An 8,482-nucleotide genomic window follows, 5' to 3' on the forward strand; every position below is an offset into this window, starting at 1 on the left:
GGCTAATCACAAGTAATTTTAAAAGCAATCTGTGGCTAAGTGCGGTGAGCTGCAAATCACCTCCTGGGTTTGGGCTGCAGGGGGTGGGGAGTGGAAGCCATCTTGGCGACCTAGAGTAGAAAACAGAAGAAGCAAGAAGTTCTCCACATTCCTTCCTCCCATCCCAGAATGGGATGCTCTTCAATTGCTTCAATTGCTCTGAGACCTAAGATGCCTTTTCTGGATGTTTCGTGGAGTCACAGAGAGCCCCACATACTCCCTGAGCTGAGGGTGCCCTTCTCACCTGGCAGGTAGGAAGCCGTCCCTTTGCTTACTGCTGGAGCAGGGTAGCAAATCCGGAAGGAGGCTGCTTGCTGCCCTCCTAGACATTCCTGTGGCTGTGCGGTCCAGTGACAGTGACACCTGGTGAGAGGGCCATTGCTGTCTTGGCAGCTGGGCTTCCCCGAGAACCGCGACTTTGGAGAGAACCACAACTTTGGAGACACCACAGCAAAGAGAGATTGGCCACCCTAGGTTTCTGGAGGAGCCTTGAACTGGAGCATGAGGGGAAAACCCAGGTCAGGAAGAGCTGGCAAGGAGGGAAGAGTGGTGCCGGCCACGGCGTTCGAGGAGGGGTGCTGGGCCTCTGAAGTGTTTCCATCTGATTGGTGTTTGGGGTTTGTGCTGGGAGCTGGTGGGCTGGGCAGTGTTCATATTTTGCAAATCAGATACTCTTCTGAAAACCGTCCTCCCGTAACCCTCTACCCTCTAGTGTGGTCTTGACTGTGTGAACCTAAAATAATCCAACAGCACATTAAGGATGGCTAAATTGTCATGGCACGGTTTCTTGTTTATTTTGAGTGCTGCCTTTCAGCCACCCGCAGATTCCCTGTAATTGCCACACGATGCTTTCCTGCGAGCACAGGCCTCATGCCTGTTTTCACGCTCAGGTCTTCTTTGTGTCATGTCTTTACTCACGGGCCATGTTGATGATGATGGCGATGGCATTGATACAATGCTAGGAGCTTCTCAAAATTCACTTGTTTCGTCTTCATGAAACCCCTCTGAGGTAGGTACTATTATTATTATTCCCATTTTACAGATGAGCAAAAAGAGGCACAAAAGTTAAGTCACATGAGATCACGTTCTGGTAAGTGGTGGAGCCAGGATTCACGTCCATTCTGTCTGGCTTTGCCGTCTGTACTCTTAACCGGTTGGCAAATGTTCCACCATCTGCCTCTTCAATGGTGTAGGAGCACGAGTCAACACTATCATTTAGAGTGTCCAGAGGTTATAGAGGTGTGTGTCAGCCATAAAATATTCCCATCCTTGCACGGATGGATGCATTCACACATTTATTGACAACTTACCCCCTGCCAGAGCACCATGCTGAGGAGAAGACCCAGACTGACATGAGCTTACAGTCTTTTGGAAAAGTCAACAAATTAAACAAGAATCACAGTGATAGGTAATGAAGATTATGCTTGATGAAGTTTAAAATAATAGTAGCAAATATTTACTGAGCATTTTGCTATGTTTTGCTAAGCCCTGTGTTCAGGGCTTTTTATGGGTTCTCTCATTTAATCCTGACTGTGACCCTATGAGGTAAGTGCTATTTTATCCCCATTTTACAGATGAGAAAATGCAGGTGAAGTGAGGTTGTGTAATTGCTGAGTGATACAGCTACTTAATGGTAGAGCCAAGACCATGGGGGAACACATCTTGAAGGTAAACCTAGCTTACGATTTAGGGAGTCTAGTTCCAGTCAACTGAAAAGCAGTGCTCATTGAGATAAACAAATATGGGAGAGTCTTCCTTCATTTAGTCATTCAAAAGCATTTATCAAGCATCTTGGACACGTAATGTGTCAAGGGAGGGGGGGTGGTCTGTGGTGGGTGGATACAGATATGGATAACGTAGAGTGTTTGCACTTGCAATTAAGAAAATGTGATTCAATAGCCAATACTATGTTAAGTATTTAAGGATATAAAGATAAGAATTGCTCCTTGGTCTCGAATTGATTAGCATTCTAGCAGAGTGGGGACAGACAGGTTGGCTTATGCTTACACAGCGGGATGGAATGAGGAATGTGGACTTCAGAAGGGAGAAATCTGCACCTGTGGTCCAGATTTTAGTACTGGAACTCCAATTCTGTGACTTTAAGCAAGCTGCCAACTTCTAGAACATTAGAAACACAGGCCCGGAACCCTCACATTACAGATGAAAGTTGTCAGGAGCTAGAGAAATGTTTGAAAAACTGACAAATTCTGCTTCAGGCGTCCCTTCCAGCCCTGAAGATTGTATGAATCTTAACCTGTAAATAATTGTTGAGTTTTTCAATCACACACAGTGCACACATCAAGGCTTTGGCAATCCGCAGTTTTGGGAATATAGTACTAGGAAACCCTCGTGGAGTCAGAGAGAGGAACTTCAAAGGAAAATGGAAAGCACAGAAAACATGAAGGAGATGCTCCCAGCACTTGCGGGTATCAGGCAGGAGCTTGGAGGTGGTGGGACGGCCAGAAGCCACTGCTGGCCGAAATGAAGGAAGGAAGGCTGCAAGAAACAGTGTAGGGCCAAATGTAGCATTTGGAAGTCAGGGAAAGGAGAAAAGGAACAGGAAGAATGTTTCCCTAGGTTTAAACTGCTTTCCTATTCATTAACATAATGCCTATGTCAATTATCTGAGTAAGTGTGCCTTGGGCATTCTGTACTATGCTTGGTTGCTTTGGGTAAATGGATGAGGAGAGTCTAATACCAACTTGCAGAAACCAAGGTAGAGGACAAGGGCTCCAAAGCCTCCTACCCGGAGCAGAATTTTTATAATCTACTCGTACAACTAAACTTTCACATTCATCTGGAGCCTTTATTTCTTCCACAAGGACCCCTTTATGCTGGGCCCTGCTCACGAGCTGGAGCTTGGAGCAAGGATGCAGACAAGAGTGAGCTTCCTATTTTCTTTAGACAGTGACTATAAGCTGAGCATCATCAGTGGTGGAGATGGAAAAACAGAGGAAGAAGTCGGGGAAGGAAGGCAATTCCTTTGGGCTGTGTCCCTGGCTGACGCTGCTTTAAAAGCCACGCGGGTTCATTATCACGGTCCTTTTGTCTGTCCTTCAAGTCTTTACATGACTTGTTAGCTTATATTCTTCTTTCGCCACAAAAGCAACCATGGCTCTGATTCCAAGCACAGTCACCAAGCAGCCTCCAAGGGGGTGGGCAGGGAGTGTCCTTGAAATCATCTGTCTTAAGGATGTCATCTTGGCAACACTGTCCTGTCTGTGCCAGCCAGGGAGGAGAAAAAGCACATGACCCATCATATACACTTAGATTTAGACACATTCTGAGGGAAGTTAGGAGAAGCTGGGCTCTTCTGGAGAACTTTGCCTCAAGCCCTGAATACATTCTCTCGAGAGCAGAACACGGATATTTCCTCAGACTGCCAGAACATTTTTTTGTGTTAGCTTAATAGTACATAAAAGCTATTTGCTGTAATAAAAAATTACACCAGGCTTGGAATCTGAAGACTCAGGTCTGAGATCTGGCTCTTTTACTTCCTAGCTACGGCCGCATTGACTCCTTCATAGCACAGTAATGAAGGGCAAATGAGAAACGTTATGACAACACATTGTAAACTGTAAAGTTGTGCAAATATTAGTTAGTTTGTTATTGTTACCTAGCAATACTCAGGGATTGTCCTTGTCTCGGTTCCAGTTAAGTAGTTAGGGTCTGCGTAACTGAGGGCTTGGCAGGTTCAATTACAAGGGAAGGTTGAAATTAGATGAGAGAGACTAATGAGGGTTTCATTTTGAAGACCTAGAAGAACGCTACAGGTGAACCCCATGCCATTCTCCTAAACCCTGGCTTTGGAGGGGTGACTACTAATCTCTTCTCACTGGGGATCAGGGGAGAGGATTGTATTTAATACCAGGGATTGTACTGAACTTCCCCAGGCCCCTACCCTGTCTTGGGTGTTCTCGAAACCTTGGCATCCTTACCAGCTCCTTCTCCTCCCACGGGCTTGGCCGCAGCTGTTTCTAGAGCTCTCCCCTCCTTAGAGATCTTTCTTACGCCTCTCTTCCAAACCAGGTCGCACGGTCTGCCTGGGCTCAGTGCTGACCTTTTGCTTCCATTCCAGTTCTCGTGCTCTGTCTCCTCCCTTGGACTTGATGCTTGAGGGTCACTCTTGCTTTCCGGGGCCCTCTCCCCTCACATTTTCATCACCTGGGAGGGAGGATACTCGGGTCCCATACTCCCATCTGGGAGCAGGCTGCATTCTGTCGGAGGTGTATTTAGACATGTTCAGACCGAAGGGTCTTTTTATGCTCCCTAGCATTTACCAGAGTGCACCCCTGATGTACAGGTGTTTGGGGTGCTCCTTTATGTGGCTGTTCTCCTGCTCCCTCGACTTTTGCACAGTTTGCCGGGCAGTCTCTTGGAAGCTCCCATAATTATGCATTATGCTCTGTACAAAAAGTTGCTTCTTTCTGTCTGGGAGGACACCTCTGAGTCTTGGGTAGCCCCAGGGAGCTTTTCCTATGCTGCACTCATGGCCAGGCCCTGCTAACCTCTATTTCTTACTGGTGGTTTTTGACATCTTCCCTGGACAGATTTTCCTATGACCACGTGTGCCTAAGCTTCTAGATACCCCCAGCAACTCATCTTGGCCTCAAGGATAACTTTCTTACATGCTGGCTACATCAACTTCCTGGTCTTGCCTCCATTTTGATAGCTTTGGTGTCTGCTGAGGTTTGGGGTGAATGGCTCCTGTGTCAGGGCTTGCCTCACAGAGCCGACAATCCCCTCCCTCCCAGCACCGGGACGGGTCTGCTTATCCTGTCTCCAGTCCCCACCGCTGGAGCTGTGAAGAAAGAGCTTCTGGGCAAGATGCCACTAGCAAGCTTGTCTCCCTCAGAACAGACCCCTTTTCTCTCTAGTAGAAACCTACTCCTTCTCTCACAGCTGTGTGAAAAGAAGCCAAATGCCCATTCTTAATGTGTAACAACTGAGGCTCACAAGCAAACTGCTGTTATCTCAGCAGGAGAGCAATTTGCAACCATTTAAAATCCTTTCACTCTTCCCTTCTCTTCAGTGTATGGTTATACACACACCAGTCCATATTTATTAGTGCAGATGGTGAGAAACTCGTCATTGAAAGGGCTTAGAGCACAGAAGGAAATGGATTTTTGGCCTCACTCTGGCCTTACAAACAAGAAGGCTTGAATGATTTTAGGTTCCTGATTCTCGCCTCCGAAGAGCACAGTTTGCTTCTCTCCAAACACAAGAGGTTGTAAATTGGTAATTCATCTCAACCAAAGGCCACATGATGAGCAATTGTAGGAGTATTTTTTTCCTTGTTGTGAAAAGGAGGAACCCGACATCTGAGTATGGGTTCCAGCTGGTATTTGCCTTTTCACCATTTGCAGCCCAAAGGCACGATCTTGGCCAGCCCTGGGCTCACAGTATACACCTCCTGCCTTTTACCTGCCTCAAGGCCAAGGCCATCCGGGCCATCTCTGGGGAGAAGTCAGCTCAGCATTTCCATGTGGTTTCTTCTTCTTCTTCTTCTTCCTCCCCACCCCCTTTTTTCTTTTTGCAGCTAAAAAATAAATCAGTTCTAATAAAAACATTTATACTATATTCTTTATTGTCAGCTAATCCTGCCTGAACTCATTAAATGGCAGTGTGTGGGTTATTTGCTGTCAGTGAAATTATCAAAGGCATTTTTCAGCTGGGGCACCAGGAAAACATATGCTTCAATGCCAACTAAAACAATAATGAGGAAATGTTATGATCAGTCTTGACCAGATGACCCTGCCCATTTTAGATTAGTTCTTAATTTCAGCACAAGGGTCATCCTGTGAATTCTTACAATAAGTCAACTGCTCACCACTCACATGAAAAAGATGTGACTTATTAGAAAACTCACTGTACTCATTGCAGTTAATGAGATGTGGAAAGCTTTGTAATTTGATTTGCTGGGCCATATGCTGTAAAGGGATACTGCTGATTTCATTCCTCCGTATTTAATTTAAGCAGTATGCAATACCTTCTTCATATGGCTACTTATATAATAAAAATTAACTTGGGGTATAAAAAATACACCATTGTGGGGTTTATTACTTGGTGTGGTTCAGTTTCAAGTGTTTTTCATGGAAACATCTGTAAGTAATGTGTGTGGGTCTAATTTTAAATCCCGCCAAATATTTTCCATTTAACATTTGGTTTAACTGACAAGCTTGCAGAGGTGGTTTTCAGAGTTGTTGGTAACAGATATGTACAGTATTCCCAAGGCAATAGCTTTTGTGTGTGTGTGTGTGTGTGTTTTAATGGCAGACAGATAACAGTAATGTCAAACTTGGTTTTTGACCTTTTTGACATTTCGCTGGATATGAACAGCAGTTCAGAGTGTAGGCACTTCTCTCTCTTAAAGACCCAGCTGCGGTTTAATCTGGTACCCCCTAAAAATAGTTACCCTGGTTATGACTTTTGTTTCAACATCTGTGGGTGAGGACACCGGTTGCAGATTCTCTGGAAGGCTAACTGTAGGAAAGGGACCTCCTTGAGGACAGGGGCCTGCCTCCCCTCTGGAGAGATGGGGAGGGGAGGGGAGGAGAGGAGGAACAGGGCTAACAGACTGAGAAATGGGCCAATGCCCAAGGAGGTCTGATCCTCAGGAGAGGCTGACAGAACCCTCCTCTCTCTATTTTCCTACTGCTGAAAGAATATATTTATAATGAAGAGTATAAATACAGATATATGTGTATATATGCTTGACTAACTCTTGCCTAACTCTCACGGGGCACCCAGGACCACTGAACTATCCAACGGTCAGGTCAGCATTTAGTCTGTAAAACCACAAAACGAGGAGCTGAGGCTGCCCGGTAAAATAGAGAGCCCCCAGCTGAAGTTGAACTTCAGATAAACCACATACGTTTTCATTATAACGGCGACCTGCGGCGTGCTGCGCTTTTGCTTGCGCAGTTGGGCACCCCTACCACCGGCCGGGCCGGCCCGTGGGGCGGGCTGACTCTGTTCCATACCCCGCCACCCTCAAGCCTGATCCAGGTGATGGGATGCCGGCGGCCGGCGGGCGGGAGCCACTAGCGCCCCCTCCGGGCTGGGGGGGTGCCCGCGCCGCACTCCGCTCGGAAATGCGCCGGGTCCCACCCGGGCGTCGCGGAAACGCCGACTCAGCATCGGGGCGGGCACGAGGCGGGGACCCCCAGAAACATACCGAAACCGTCTCCATGGCGGCGTCTGAAGGAAAGCGGTGTGTGTGGGAAGAGAAACACGAGGGGGAAGTTCAACAACCAACGCAGAGGTGTGGAGTGAAACCTCAGGGAAAACTGTCGGTTTTGCTTCAAGGGAATTGAATTGTGAAACTCTCGTTGCGCAACTCCGCGCGGTCGGATTCTGTGAGAACCGGAGTTCGTTTTAATTGTCAATTAAAGCGAACGGGGCCCGGGTGCCCGGGATCCGCGGGAGTGGGGACCGGCGCGGGTCGGAGGACAGGGCCGGCCACTGGGGGTCAGGATACGCTCGCCGAGCGTCCCCGCTGCGGGAGGAGAGCGCCGGCCGCCCCGGGAAACCGGGGCCCGCCCGAGAAGTTGATGAAAGATGCCCCTTAGGTGTCTCCGGGGCCGCCCGTCCTCCCGGGGGTTGCCGGGGCCGCCCTGATTTGCGAGGCAAATCCAGGCCCGCGCTCGTCAGGTGCTAAATTGCCTTTATGAGAGCCAAGCAGGCTTGCCGAGGACAACACTCTGATAACAAAAGAAGTGTGGCCTTGTCGAAGATTTTGTGTAGAAGGAAATGGTTCATTTGGATTCAGAGGGAATATTAAAGCCGGGCAGGGAGATCCAAGCCTTGCATTTTCTGCCTGATGACTTGCTTCTTAGAACTCCTTTAAGAAAAAAGGCGGGGGGGGGGGCGATGAAAAGGAAACACCCCTCCTTACCCCCCACAAATATCCAGCCACGGTTTATTTTTTGTTTGCTGCTGCTGTTTTCTTCAGAGCGAGGTTGCCTCCGTGTTCACCCTGGACCGCAGCGGCAGAACAAGATTCCCCTCACGGAGGGATTAAGCCGAGAGAAGAGTTAGGGGATGGGGAAGGCTTCCGAGACTGGGAATCAGCGAGTTTGAAATGTTCGAAGGAAAAAAAAAAATCTTCATTGGTTTAAGAGCTTCACTAAGACGCTTAGGGGAAAAAAAAAAAAAAAAAAAAAAGCAAAATTGGCCCTTATTTAAGAGTGTTGGAAATCCAAACATAACTTCCCTTTCTTTCACCAAGAAGGCCACTTACTCATTCTATGTGTCTTTAATGCTTAACAGAAATGCCGGGATTCCTGTTCAGACACCCAGCAGGAGTCTTACACCAACTTCGTGATTTTTTTTTTTTTTGCAAAAACTGATTTTTCGTGCAAGCTTCATCATTCTATTCCTTTCCGTGATGGTCCATTGAAGAAAGGACGGGCGCCTTTCTGAAGACCCGAAGGAGAGTGAG

General features: G+C 47.5%; 1 long non-coding RNA gene across 1 annotated transcript; it reads right to left on the reverse strand.

Annotated features, from left to right (window-relative positions):
* Nucleotides 1-2,824: 2,824 nt before the first annotated feature.
* LOC131810221 (uncharacterized) lies at nt 2,825-7,851 on the reverse strand. The gene is made up of 3 exons (XR_009345476.1): nt 7,217-7,851; nt 5,464-5,578; nt 2,825-3,258 (listed from the first exon to the last, which is right to left on the reverse strand). It is a non-coding gene; the product is annotated as an uncharacterized LOC131810221 (long non-coding RNA).
* Nucleotides 7,852-8,482: the final 631 nt, after the last annotated feature.

Source organism: Mustela lutreola, chromosome 10 (genome assembly GCF_030435805.1).
Source record: "Mustela lutreola isolate mMusLut2 chromosome 10, mMusLut2.pri, whole genome shotgun sequence".
Taxonomy (NCBI): Eukaryota; Metazoa; Chordata; class Mammalia; order Carnivora; family Mustelidae; genus Mustela; species Mustela lutreola.